This window comes from Castor canadensis, chromosome 1 (assembly GCF_047511655.1).
Source record: "Castor canadensis chromosome 1, mCasCan1.hap1v2, whole genome shotgun sequence".
NCBI lineage: Eukaryota > Metazoa > Chordata > Mammalia > Rodentia > Castoridae > Castor > Castor canadensis.
In genome coordinates this window covers 86,759,072-86,774,788 of record NC_133386.1, presented here as the reverse complement: position 1 = coordinate 86,774,788, position 15,717 = coordinate 86,759,072, and the positions used below count along the sequence as shown (strand labels likewise).

Below are 15,717 nucleotides of genomic sequence, written 5' to 3'. Positions count from 1 at the left end.
ACTTAGCCCTTAAAGAAAAATTCAGATGGGAAATAAAGAAACTAGCAGAACTTTTGGAGTTCTTGCAATGCTAAAGTTACAAAATTAAGGACTTAAGAGATCTCCATATGTTTTTCCCCTACAAAATGTTTGACAGAGTTGAAGCAGGATGAGAAGATAAAGAACTAACATCATCTGATAATCAGAGAAAGAAATTTCAGTGTTTCTTTCTTCTTCATTCTGAGGAGGCAAAGATACTCTAAAGGGAAAGGCCCCTGTGAAGAGTACAAGATGAACATGATAGTCCTGGGGAAATGGTTATCTGACAAGTGCCACTGGGAAGTTGTAGACTCTGAATGCAGTTAGAGTCTGAGACTCTAGAACTGTCCCCTGAGAGGAGGTAGCTGAAGAAACCAACAGACATTTGTGAGTCATTCATAATGAAAAAACAAAAATAAATAATTCCATTGTCTCAAACATATAGTCTCTGTCCCCATAAAAATATGTAGTGAATTTTGAAGCTGTACAGAATAAGAAGTCAAAAGGCAAAGCTGAAAATCTCCACAGCAGAGAGGAGAATTTCTTACAGTCTCTTGGTGTTGAAAAAACAAAGATTAACTACAGTCTTAGCTGCAAGTTCTGGAACAGGTCAAAGGAGATGAGTGAGTAGCCCACTCCATCTGACCAGGGAGGAGACAGAGTTCCTCTCTACCATACCACTTCACCTACAGTTTCTTCACATTCAATGCTATAATCAATAAAAAATCATAATTATGGCAAAAAAACAGAACCATAGGACTAAAATTAAAAATTGAGGCAATAAAAACAGACTCATAGTTGATCAAGATATTAGGGTTAGCAATCATGGACTTTTGAAAAGTTATAATTAATTTGGTTTAAAAAGTAGAGAAAACAATGGGAAAGATAAATGAAATAATAATTCCCACAAAATACAGAAATGTATAAAAATTGCAAAACTGAGAAATAAAACATCTGACATTAAGACAGAAGATGTGCATGTACCAGATTAATCACAGCCAAAAAAAGAGGGAGGTGGCTGATGACCCAGAAAACACATTAATGGAATACATCCAAACAGCAGCATGAAAAACTGTTAGTTTTCTAAGCTATTTTATTAAATTAAAAAATACAGGGCACTATGGTCATGGTAGAGGGAGCGGCAGTGCTGAGGCTGAATAGGCAGGCACAAAGGCACAAGATTTCTATAATTGGGCTGATGAATCGTTTGATGGAATGGACAGTACACTTGCTGTTCAGCAGTACATTCGACAGAACGTAAGAGCAGATTGCTCCAATACTGACAAAATTCTTGAACCACCTGAAAGGCAAGATGAAGGTGTATGGAAGTATGAACATGTAAGGCAATTCTGCCTTGAACTAAATGGACTTGCTGTGAAACTTCAGAAATATAATTATTTATAACAGAGTGGGTGGCATCCTGATACTTGTTCTCAAATGGGACAGCAACTAACCAACGGATTTGTCTTTGTGCAGCTCATTATACTCCAAAAGAGTGTCGCGCTATAGACTACACCAGACACATACTTGGTGGTGCTGCATGTCTTCTGAATAGCAATAAATATTTTCCCAGCAGGTTAGCACGAAAGAATCATCTGTAGCAAAACTAGGATCAGTATGCTGTAGGATTTACAGAATATTTTCACATGCTTATTTTCATCAGAAAGCAGATATTTGATGAATATAAAAATGAAACACTTTTATGTCATCAGTTTACTAAATTTGTGATGAAATATAATTTGATGTCCAAGGATAACCTGATTGTACCATGTTCAGAAGAGGAAATTCAGAATTCAGTTTCTAGGGAAAGTGAAGCATGAAGAGAATCATGGAGAAAAATGTACTGATTGCATAATTAACATTAATTATGTGCTGTATATATCATTTTAGACACAGCAATCATGTATCCATATTATAGCTTCTTTGTTTAGTATAAGATTTTGTATGCTATGTGTTGCCTTTTAAATGGAAAATACTTTTTAAGTTATTCATGAGCTGTATATTCACCAGTATGGCATTCATCGTTTTTAAATAAGATTAGTATTATCTGTTTATAATGCCTGTTAATAAAAGAATTTACAGTTTAGTAAAATTACTGCTAAACAATCATTGGATCACAATCCTCATCAAATAAGCCTATCTGTAAAAAAGATGACTGAACTTAAGTTTTCATAAAGCCAGTTACTAAAGAGATGGTAATGTTTTCCTTTGGTTTCACCCCAGTTTTGATATTGTAGAAAATTCTCCAGTATGTAGTTCCTTCTTAACTTCCAAAATGAGATAAAGGTGTTTAAAAATTTGTGTGTGTGTGTGTCTAAATATAAATGCAAATGAGGAATTTATAATACTTAATCTTACTATGCTACATAAAGTATATCCTAGGCTAGCATACTTGGAAACGGTTTACCTTTTTGCAACAGTGGATTATTAAACACATGCCAAGCATAAAGATAAGGCATAGATGGTTCCCACTGGAAACCTGGCCTCTCTGCCCCTTCTCATTTCCCTTAAGCCTCTCTCCAAACCATTTTATTTACCACACTATCATTTACTGCTGGCTTATTCCTATCTATATTTATATTAATTGCTTACAGATTATATCTCACACTAGCAATTATATTACACTAGAGGAAAACCATTGGCATAGGCTCCTGCTTTTCTTTGTTTTGGGAAAATTGTTCTAACTTCTTAGAATGTAGTCCTTAGTATAGTTTGCTTAGTATAGTTTTACTCTCCCTGTTAGTTATATTAATCTTTTCATCTAACCACAGGAGCATTAAATGCAAACAAACAAACAAAAAAAACCACTGTCGTACTTATGTCCTCTCTAGAAGTTTGTGTTTGAATTATATGACATGTAAGGATAGTTGCAATAAGTCACAGGTTCTATGAAAACAGTATGAAAGTGACCATATGCTTTTTGGACTTCTGTAATTCAGTGTCTTCATTAGAATTCAAGTGCAGATTTGTCTTATCCATTGGATGAAGTTTTTCATAAAGCACTGGAGGTCTTACTTCCATACTGGTTGTAAAGAAGCTCTAAGAAAAGGTGAAGGAATTATACATGTAGCCAAGAAAATATTTAAAGCCATCTTTTAACCAGATTTAACAAACATGATGGAATTTTTTTCATTTAAAGTTTATTTTGAAGTAAAGATGAAATTTATTCATCTTGTTTTTCAAGGAAATAGTTGATGCCATATTATGAGACAAGTATGTAGTTTACGCTTTCCCAAGACTGCCTGTCCCTTGGCTTTGAAGAGTACTCTCCTAGCAGCCAGTCATTTCTGTAGCACAACCCTCTACCGTCATTTAAGAAGTTTTTTGGTTCACAGTAAAAGGAATGTTGACTTTAAAATTATGCATTCATATTAATGTCACTATAAACTAATGGGAATAGTAATTTTTAAACAAAGTTGCTAGACTGAGAGACTAAACTACAAAGTAAATAAATTATATATAGCAATGCAGCTGTTCTCTAGATGGTGCATCACAATAGATTTCTGTTGCTTGACTGTTTCTCAGTGAACATTTGAACTCAGGTAGTGACGGGATTGGTGATCTGCTAAGTACTTTAAAACACATTTTGAATACACAGGCATAAATGTGTGGGTCAATACAAACATGTTTGATTAACAAAATATAATAGTAATGTCCAAGGTAGTTTAAAGTATGTATAAAAATAAAATGCATGATAACAATGATAAAAAGAACAGAATGGCAGTAAAAGGAGTTAAGGTGTTCTACAATTATAACATTATTATGCAAATTGAAATGTAATTATTTGTATTAGATTAGTATAATATAAGGATGGATGTCACTAATAAATTAATAGTGGAAAAAATGAAATATGTTTCATAAATCCAAAAGAAGGGAACAAAGCAGAAAGAACATAAGACAAGTGGGTCAAATAAAGACAAGTAAGATGATAGTTTAAAAACTTACTTGTATCAATTATGTTAAATGCAAAGGAACTAAATGACAAATAATGAATACCAATATTACCATACTAGATTAAGGAAATACTATATACTTCACGCAAAAAACAAGGTGGTATACCTATCCCATCAAAAAGTGAAAATTTTTAAGTAATGAAGCATTACTAGATATAAAGATAGACATTTCTTAACATAGCCAACATGAAGCAGTTAATACACCAAGAATCACAGCATTTCCAAATCTCTGGGTATACTCATGACATGCCTTCAAATATATGTAAAGGGAAAAACTAACAGAATCAGAGAAAAGTGGACATAGCCAAAAATGGTATGATACATTTTATATTCCCTTAATAGATGACAAAATAAGAAGGCAAAAAACCCCAGGAATAGAAATCTAAACAAAATTCATATATTTGTTGAATTAACATATCTAAAACACTGAATATAACAATTAAGGTATAACTTCCTTTCAAGTAAGCATGCATGATTAACCAAAATTAACAATATGCTAATTCAAGAAAGTCTTGTAAATTTCAAGATTGAAATCATGCAGAATATGTTCTCTGAGAACAATGGAAATAAGGTAGGAATTATGATGAAGACATTATATACTCAAAATGGTGGAATGTATCAAAAGTATTGCTTGGAAGAAAATGTATTGCTTTAGGGTTTAACATCAATTATCTCAGACACCTGAAAGAAAAACAGCCCATAAACCCAAAAAGGAATGTAAGGAAAAATGAGAAAAATAAGAGCAGGAGTCAATGTATAAATAGAGCAAAATCAACATTCAGAAAAAGAGGAAGTTAACACAAATTATTAGGACTCTAATACGGACATGTAATTCAAGCATTAAAAAGCAATTATCAGAACATTATGAGTATTTTTATGTCAATATAAAAATTTGGATTAAAAGGACAAAGTTATGTCAAAAATATAAATTTCCAAAACCAAATCAAATAAAATATCTGAGTAATTCAACTGTGATTAAACAAATAGAATTTGTATTTAAATGCCTTCCCACAAAGAAAGCCTCAGACCCAAATGGCATCACTTGTGAATTTGAGCATATAGTTCTTTCATGTAAAGTAAAAAGTAACAATCTTCCACAATCTCTCCCATAGAACAGAAAAAATACAAACACTTCCATCATTTCTTACAAGACTATCATAACACTGACACCAAAACGTGATAAGGGTTGTGTTAAGAAGAAAGTTTCAAACCCATCTCTCATATAAACATAAACACAAAAATACTAATTCACATTTTTATTAGCAATATTAGCAAAAATTAGCAAAGCAAAAGCAGTGATATATAAAAAGAACATACTATAACCATGGAAGAATTAGACCAGGAATGCAAGATTAGATTAACATGCAAAAGTCATTCAATATAATTCACTATCCAAACATTAAAAATGAAAGGTATATGATCATCTCAGTATTTAAAGGCAAAAAAATGCTTAATAAAACTGAATACCCCTTCAAAGTAAAATCTTTTAACAAATAAGAAATAAAAACAAACTTTCTTAATCTGATAAGACATTTCAAAAATAAACTACAGCAAATGTATTTAATGTTGAAATATTAAAAGCTTTCCTCTAGGACCAAGAAAGAGAGGCAGGAATATTGCTGTCACCACTGCTAGTTAGCATTTTTCTGTGTGCATTTATGCACAAACATTGTAACCAGTGAAATAAGGCAAAGCTGTAGTTGATATTTATCATTTTCCTCTTCTTCCACCCAGTCCATGTTTCTTTTATCTACAAGTAGGAAATAGCTTTACTAAATTACTTAACCAGTAGAATAATACAAACCATCATTTCTGAAGGGTTTGTGTTTTCAGTGGTCTATACCTTCTGTTATTGTTGAGTTTTCTGTTACTTTTTATTATTAAACACTGAAGTTGAGAAGGTGTATAAAAGAATCTTCTGGGATCCAAACATAGACAGCACGTGATATTGAGCACTAATCAAAAAATGAGATCATTGTAGGGAAAAAAGAATGGTTGAAAATAAGAATGAATAATAAGATATTTGCTTAACTCACGTAACCTAGGGGCTAGGTCTGTGCATTCTGAATTTAGATATTTATGCAAATGCCAGAGCTAAGACTGATGATCCTCAGATGTTTTCACTTGAGGTCCCTGCTTCCCACGAAAACTCTCTTTAGCCTCCCCACCTCTGTCACCACTCAGTTTATTTTATCCAACTCTGTCATGTTCTTAGTGTCATTGTAATGTATGTGTCTGGAGAAACTTGATGCTTCCTTACTTTTTAATAATCATCAGATGTGAGTAATAAAAAATGACTAAAAATGAAAACATAACTACATAGAGTGAAGAAGGAAGCCAAAGTGAAAGTGCTTCAGATACTGTTTTTTTCTTAAGAAGATATGAGCCACTATTGATATTCCAAGACTGGAAGGGAAATTTCATATAGTTTTGATGAATCTGTAGGGAGAGGAAAGAGATGTTTTTTTTCTCCAACAGAGTCCAGGAATAATAGCAAGCAAACAAACAAAGACCTTGGGCTCAGCATAGTAGTAAAGCAGTAAAGAAATGACCAGCAATGGTATCTGAGCACAGGTGTCTGTTATCTCTTGCCAGATGTGTTGTATTGGTCCCTCTAGGTTCACTAACCTGTCCTCCCCACTCTTCTTCTTTCCTCCTGGCTTCTTGGTGTTTGGCCAATAGGAACCACAAAGGGAAATTAGAGGGAAAGAGTGCTTCAAAGTATTTGTTCCCCTAAAATTTATCCTAAAGAGTCACTTTATGTTGGCTGCATTCCTTGAATGATCAAGACTTTTTTTAAAGTCAGCTCTCACTTCTTAATTGTCTTTTATTCTAGGTTCTGTTATTCATTTCTTCTCACTTTTAGGGTCCGCTGCTAGCTCTGTGCATCTGCAGTATCCATTGTGGTCCTCATATTCACCCTTAGCTTTGTAATTAGTACCTCTGTAAATAAACTTTCTCTGACGTACATTAATTTAAGTGTGTCTTATGTTTCTTATAGGGACCCCTCTGAATATAGTTTTATACATTCCTATGCATCTTGCTGTGCTTTGGAGAAACAGAAAAGTAAAGTGCAGTTCCTTAAGTCAGCAAGGACAGTATAGACATAGCAGTCCTCACAGTTTTGGTAACCTTTCATTCAGAAAGAAATGGGAATATCAATTGCTGAGCAAAGATCAGACAAGTATGTCATTGGCTTTGCAAATGCAGTGCCAGCAGACAAAAAACAAGCATCAGACCCTACTTTACTGAGAAAACTCAATCCCCAAGCCCTTGGAATTGCAAGAAAGCATAACAGGTCAGAAAGTCTATGTTGAGCTATTTCAGAAGCAAAATTATTTTGAACATGAATTTACAGACAACAGTCATTCATGGTATATAACTGAGCATAAAATTTTGGAATCTGGAGTTAATTTTGGATGCTGCCTCTCTCTTACTCTACCAACCAGTGAGTTCTGAAATTTTGCCTACAAAATATCTCTCAGATCTATTTCTTCTTCTATTTTTATCTTTAACTATCTTTGCATGGGTACTTATCTCTCATTCCTGAATTATTGCAGCAACTTTTTAGCATGGTTTTTTGTATTAATCTAAAACAAAACATATTGCCTTAGGTCTGCTCACTTCTAACATGAATTCATCATAAATGTATTTGGTAGTGACATAGTATACAAGGGATACATTTCCAGTACAAGGAAAAAGGATTATCAGCTCTAAGAATTAGTGTTCCTTATAGGTACCTACTATGAAACTTGTGAACAGCTTTTAAATCTGTCTCACTTGTAACACTCAGACAACCCTCAGGTGATCACAGATATAAAACTGAAATCAATATTATTCATATTTTGTTTTCACTAATTTAATGTTTATGCTGAGTTTATACACTGTTTTAAGTGCTTAAATACTGACTCATTTATTTCATGTTTCTAACCTCCTATGAGATAAGACGCTATTATTATCTCCATTTAACAAGAGGAAAACTGAAGCACAGAGAACAAACAACTCGCTCAAGAGACAGCAGTCTGAGCACAGACTCTGTGATCTTAAGAATTCTGTGTTCCCTAGCTGCACAGACTTCTTACTGTCAATCTATTGCACCTTCATTACATAAATTGAGTAAATTGTAGCCCTGGAATGAAATTATTTCTCCAAGTCCATAATAAAGTATGCCTCCTTTTCTATAATGGCATCCTGCTCTCATGTCTTACCTAAAGATAATGTACATCTTCATTCTTTCTACATGGAACACATAGAATCAAAGAATTCTTCTGCTTCACTTCAGACTTCTTAATCAAAGTATCCTATTAATCCAGTTCTGATTTCTAACAAATCACTTGTACCCTTCAGAAGGTCAAAGTGAAGTAATGGCTTTCAACTTCTTTGAAGATATCAGTCCTTCAAAGGCCAACAAACATGGTAAAGATTTTAAGCAATCAACAACATTGGTCTGTAAGTCCAAGATGTGAGCAGCAACTAGAGTAATGGGGTTCCTTTCTACTTCAGCACACCACAGAACACTGGGAAGTGTATTAAAACAGATTTTGGGCCTCCAACCCAAGACTTTCTGATTCAGGACGTCTGGGATAGTGCACATGAATTTATTTCTATTTAAACAATTTCACAAGTAATACTAATGATATCAATTCTGAGACCAGACTTTCAGAAATACTTATCTATATCAAAGTTTCCTAAGTAGAGGTCCATAGAAATTTGTTTCTTAAAATAGTATGTTTTCTTTGAAAATAGATTTTGTAATTTAAAAAAATCTTAAGAAATTGTACAAGCTTTAGGAATCACAAAATACATTATTGACCCACACTTAATGACCACAGTTTTTGGCTGAATGCCTCTTAAATCACATGTAATTTGTATTCTGAGGAACACTGAGAATGCTTGGCTGCTATCCAGAAACCTTAATAGATTCTGCTCATGGGTTAATTTAACCAGGTGCTTTTGTTTTACACTTTGATTTATGCAACTAGTCCATGAATGGCCCAAGGGAATACATTTATCCCTTATTAAGATTTATTTTCTATGAGTAAGATATAGTAATAAAAACTTTGCCAATCCTAGTATCAGATCTTCTAAAATTATGATGTCAACTGATTGTGCCTTGAAGATATATATAATTCAAATTGAGACCAGATATCTAAAAATTTGCATAAACTTTGGCAATATATATATATATATATATATTCATATCATATTCATCTTAAAGTTTATTAACTTGGCATCAGAAGAAAAAGTTTTCTATGTACCAAGTCATTCAAAATCATAGCTCTAATATTATTTAAAATTAAATTATTCCATTTATTCTTATCTATGTGAACATCAATTTGCTGTATGACAAGAGGAAAAAAGGGCTTTAAATTTTTTAATATATGACATTTTGTTTTCTAACACAAATGTCTTCTCTAGCAGCGTTCTAGAAGATTTTTTATTCACTTAGGATAGGCAGATGTTTTCTGGAGCTAAAATTAACAAATCATTTTTCACTGAGGGTAATTAGCACTGGAAATTTTCCCTCCCAATCATTAGTTTACTATTAATACACATTTTAAAGTATAATTTTAAATTTAAAAAGCAGATGGCACAGAAAGCATAAATGCCCCTATTGTTAACATCCTATATCAAGATATTACTCTTGTTGCAATTAATCAGCATTGAAGCATTATTAGTAACTAAAGTCTATAGTTTTTTTTAGATTTCCATCATTTTTACCTAGTGGAATTTTCTGTTCCAGGATCCCATCCAGGTTTCCACATTCCATTTAGTTGTCATATCCTCTAGGGATTCTCTTGGCTGTGACAGTTTCATAGACTTTCCTTATTCTTGATGATCTTGACAGTTTTGACCAGTACTGGCCAGATATATTATAGGATACCTCTCATACTTTTCTCAGGAATAGCCTGGAGTTATGGATTTTAAACAGCTTGACTTTCTTCCTTCCTTCCTTCCACTTACACCTTTGGAACATAATATTCTGCTAAGAACCACTCACAGGTTAGCAGGATTCTAGGCAATAGCAACACAGTGATGAGAAATATGAAAATTCAAGAAACTTACATCCCATACTGGAAGACAGGACATGAAACAAATAAAAAGGACACAGAATGATGAAGAATGGGAGAGAGAGGGTCAAATAACAGGAGGCTATTGACTTAATAGTTAGTAATATGTTCTATTTTACACTTCTGTTATATTCCCATCACACTTAGAATAAGACCCAAATTTCTTAACATCATAGCCCATGATGAGCCATCATCTGACCAACTCTTCATAGTCATCTCCCTCATCTAACACAAACTTTATATATAAAAACTATTTGCAAACCTTATACTACAGATCTCTTTCACTTTTGTTGGTATGGCTCATTACTATACCTAAGGAAATATATGGTAAGAACTGACTAGTTACTGATTTATTCCACCAAATATAAACCTGAATTATATGTCAAATAAGGGCAGTTAATCTACTAAACATATATTTCATAAAACATTCATAACTCATATATCCTCCTAAAGTTCTTTATTGGATGAAGCAAGCTACACTTCAATGTGATAAGAAGAATGATGTCCCACCCACAGAACAGGCTCCCTTACCTTAAAAAAGGGGACTGTGAAGATGTGAGTAGAACCATGTGATGAGAGAGACTGGGATTGAAGTGAAATGATTTCTGATTTTCAAAGCAAAAGAGAGTCACAAGCCGAGGAATGAGGACAGTCTGTAAAGGAGAGAAAAAGCAAGGAAACAAAATCCACCCTCAGAGTCTCAGGAAGAGCACAGCCCTGTCAACATCTTGATTTTAGCACACTGAGAATTCTGACCTCCAGAAGCATAAGAAATTTCTATAGTTTAAGGTACTAAGTTTATAATTTGTTTCAACAACAGCAAAGTGATTCGCATAATTCAATGAATTTATTGCTGTAGTATTTGAAACAAATGTTTACAAACATCTGAATAGACTGCTCAAAAAATAGAAAGAATATTACTGTTTACTTTTAAAACATAATAATTGCTGATTTGTCTAAAGGGTTATCTTTATCATGGTCTAACCAAGGTCTAAATAAAATTTAGATTCATTGTTTTTTATTCAAAAATTCTAAGATTTTTATGTAAGTATGAGTTGTCATTTTTACTTTAAAACATCAAGTATTCTCCTTGCTACTCAAAGGAAGTCTTTATTACTGTTAAAAAAGAAAATAAACTCTAATGCATTTGTTAAAATATTTCACAATTTTATATTATTCATGCTAGGGTCATCAACTATAAACCAGATATGTTGCCATAAGACTTAGAAAGGATTTGAATTGCTTCTTTCCATGCTCTTTCACTACAGAGTTTGATTGACAGTTGGCAATCTGGGGTGTTACTGTTGTTTGTGGTTTTATTTCAGTTCACTACACACTAAACACCCATCAACATGACTGTGTGACAGCTCAGTCCTCAGTTCTATTCTGTCATTCCACAATGTCCAAAATGCAAGATGTGTTCCTTCTACATTTCTACAGCACTAAGTCAAAGGTGAATACCGCACAAATATTTTTGCAATTTTCATTCTTTTAGGTATTGCCAACAATATCAAGCACTCCAAAAAATATATCAACAAGGTATACACAAATATTTGTATCTCAAATCTAATGGCAATCATTTGGTAGGTGCTTAATTAGAGACTACTGCAGTCTTTTCCATGAATCAAATATTAGATTTTATAGGCAAATATTCCAAGCTGTTTAATAATCATGTTCCTGTGTAAGTTGGCAATAAATAAGAATGCAATTGTGGTATGGTTATTAGCCAGAATTTTTATTGAAAACAGTGTGCTACTACTTTTTTTTAATTTCAAATTCTCATGTGACATTCTTTTTTTAGGTAGTTTAGGCACTCTAAATTTTCCAACAAATTTACAAAGTATAGATTTTCGTCTACTCTGGGAATTTTCTAATTCAATGCACTAACAAGCAGAAAAGATCTGAATGCCAAAAAACAAAATGAAATAATTTTTTAAAACCACTGAGCTCTATAAAGAGATACTGAAATATATTTTTAATGATTAACATATTTACATCTAATAGCTAATTTATTTAAAGATTTTGCTTAAGTTATATTTGAAGGTCATACATATGTCACTTATACTCTGTTTTTCCCAACATAAGGAGGGATTTAGATGTGGAAATATCAAAGTTACCTATTAGACTCAGCTTTGACATACAATCACAGACTACTGAAATTAGGTTAGAATTTGAGGTGCTCTCTCCTGGTTCTTTCATTTCTCAAATGTGAAAGTTGAAGCTAAGAAAATAATGCTTTAATATCCAGAAAGCAAATTTCTACTCCACGGTTTCTCAGTTCACAGGGACCCCAGGTCCTCAGTAAGGTTTTCACGGTACTCTCACTATAAAATAAATATCTACCATTCCCTTTATTAAGTAGCTACATTCTAACAACATTATATTTTCACTAAATTTATTAAAAATTATTTCTGCTCTATACCTTAGTAGAAATTTCAATAAAATGATAAATATAAATTAACAGAAAACTTAATATCTTCACTACACTCTTAACCACAATAATTTACTCAGAGGTGCATGCTCCTACTAGGCTCTGCTGGATTTCCCCAGTCTTGGAGTCATTGTATACTGCCACCTCCATGTCCTTGATTTTTCCAACTGATACCCGCTGTATCACAATGACCCTCAAAAACAGCTTTATTTAAGGTAATAATAAATATAAATAATAATAAAACAGCTTTATTTAAGGTAATAATAAATATAAATAATAATAAAACAGCTTTATTTAAGGTAATTTATTTAAGGTAATACTTGAAGGGAGTGTAGTGTGAGCTAATGCCAAAATGTCAATGAACTACCTTGAGCTAGTCATTTGTATGCATCCAATGAATGACAAGGGCCAACTGTGAAGCATGTTGAAAAGCCTCACTCTCAGTACATGTGAGAGTTCACTGCCAGGTTCACAGGTGTTTTCATGCAGAGGACCACAGGCATAGACAAAGGTGGGTTAGGAGTTTAGAATTCCTAATTCTAAGTTCAATGTTCTCCACATTATATTAAACATTTAGAGGCAATTTTGAATATCTTTTTTAATTTCAGCACATTTATTTTTGTATTTCAGCAAACTGACTTTCTTATCAAACAGATAGAGCACGTGTTAACATAAAACACTAAAATAAGTTATTGGACATTGCATAGCAGCAGGATGCACCCTTTCATCTTATAAGGGGCTCTCTTACAACCAGTATGATTGTATTGTTAAGAGTTATATATGCAAATTCTTCCTCAGGAAGTAATGTTTAAGATCAAAGGGCCAATGGTGTATGGCTTGGGTTCAAATACCAGTTCTGTCATTTATTCAACTGTGGTAAATTCCTTAAACTATGCTTCAAGTTCTTCATTTGTAAAATAGAGAAAGCAATATTTACCAGCGAGTAGTGATGAGAATCAGAGTAGCTGTTCCTAATGAATTACTTTAGTGAGTCAGAACAGAATTCTTCCATTATTTTCAATCTTCCTCACCTTCTTCAGGTAGTATTTCAAGCTTACATATAACAATATTGCTTATTATTATCACTCTATAAGGCATCTGAGGATCTGTGACTTCTACCTACATTAAATTAAAAATGTATGCCTAAAAAAAGTGAGACTCTATCTAAAAACATAATAAAGGGCTGGGGGTGGGGATAAAGGGGAATGATGGAGGGGTGAATTCAACTATGATATATTGTAAGAACTTTTGTAAATGGCACAGTGTACCTCCAGTACAACAATGATGTAATAAAAAGAAAGAAAAAAGGGATGGTCAAGTGGCTCATGTGACAGAGCACTTGCCTAGCAAGGGTGAGGTCCTGAGTTCAAACCCCAGTAATACCAAAAAATCTCATTGAAAAATATAACATTGAAATATGACATCTGATACACATAAAATTTTTACATAATAAGGTAAAGAGGTAGAGACTGTGAACAGAGAGAAAATGATACAGCTAATAAACAGCATACTTTGAAAAGGTATTTTATACTTTGCTATAAACAATAATCTCAAAATGTTAGTCCTTGAGTACTACCTATTCTCAAATTTTTTCTCACTGAAAGATTGCAAAGGTGGGGAGTATTTGGAAAAAATTAATTGTGAAATATTTTTAAATGTCATTGTATTATGAAGATCTTTTGCTTTTCTCTCTGAGGTCACATCGTTTGTCTATGAGAAAACAATTTTTTTAGTCACATCTGCAGTGAGCCTGAACATTGAGCTAACAGAATACCTAATAATAAATTCCCAACCCAGTAAAATGCAATTAAAGACAGCTATGGGATTTGACTCTTCAGAACATCATGTCTCAGAAATAAAAATATTCTATTTGTATTTTGAAATGGTGAATTCATTATGGCTTGTGAGTGGAGACAAATAATTCAAGCCTTATTCATTAAAAATGCTTACAAAATGGCCAAAGAAAAATAAGTCATCAACTCCTCTAACCACATTACACACCCACACAAAGCTCTGTGACTTTGACTATCAAAAGAATAGCATTTAGAACTATAGCAATATTAAATTATTACTAATTCTTCATTGCCTAATAGGGATTAATTAGACATCTTGATTTCCTGAGGTTTTTGGTGACACCTATGCAATTTGAACAATTCAGTTCAATTTGATTGAACTAAAATTCATCTGAGAGCTACATAGAATTAATATTGATGTAAAAGTCATGCACATAGAAACTCTTGTTTTGTTAGAGTCCAAACAAATTCATTGTCTCGAGTTCTTTTCACATCCAGTGCTTATGATGGCATCTTGTGATCTAAGCGTGTTCATCAACATGAGCAGGTAAGTAGACTTGGTTTCTTTGTGCCAAAAGTGTTTATGTAGGATATTCTTTCTTAATCTGAACTGTTAGGATCTCAGGGCAGGGCTGGCAGAGTGGCTCAAGTAGTAGAGTGTCTGCCCAGCAAGCATGAGGCCCTGAGTTCAAATCCCACTCAGGGCAAATGTATACATTAAAACTACCTTTCTGATATAAGGAAAATAAATTTATGAAGAGACCTTAGACATTTAGGTTATAGATAAACATTCAATTCAACAATTACTCATCAGGTTTAGACATTCTGTAAGTCAGTGTTTCAGATCAGAATGAACTATAAAACTGACTTGATTCTACCATTAGGCATTATGAATAGATGCCAGTAGAATAAATGCATCTAAGGGAAGAGGGCTTTCATGATTTTTTAAATACTGAAGGAAACTGCGATGTTCATATAAGGTTGAAAAAACACTAACATAGGAAATGTTACAAAATTTTATTAGCATATAATAGTTGTACTGGGGATATATTGTAATATTTATGTATGTGCTTAGTTAGATTTACCCCCTCCATCATTCTCTGTCCTCCAAGGGCCTGGATTTGAACCTAGAGAGTTGTCCAATTTTTGTATCTGGGATGTAAAGGAGAAAGTACTTATGTAAAAATAAGTACTATCTGTTAATTCTATGCACCCTACAAAGTCCAGTTTAAATTCACCTTCATGAATATTATTCTCATTTCAAATTTCATGTTCTAGCCATATAAGTCATATATCCTATTTCTGTGAAACTCCATGATGCATATTTGCCTTCTGCTGACAACAGAAAGGCAAATCAAGAGGAGAAACTAGAGAAACAGTCCCTAGATATAAACAGTTCACATGCAAATCTGTAAAAGCCTCTTCTATCACCCTTTCTGTGAACAATTCCA

The 15,717-nt window shown here is 33.1% G+C and overlaps 1 pseudogene; it reads left to right on the top strand.

Moving 5' to 3' along the window:
- The first annotated feature begins 1,138 nt into the window (after window positions 1-1,138).
- On the top strand, window positions 1,139-2,161 carry LOC109675298 (MOB-like protein phocein pseudogene; annotated as a pseudogene).
- Window positions 2,162-15,717: the final 13,556 nt, after the last annotated feature.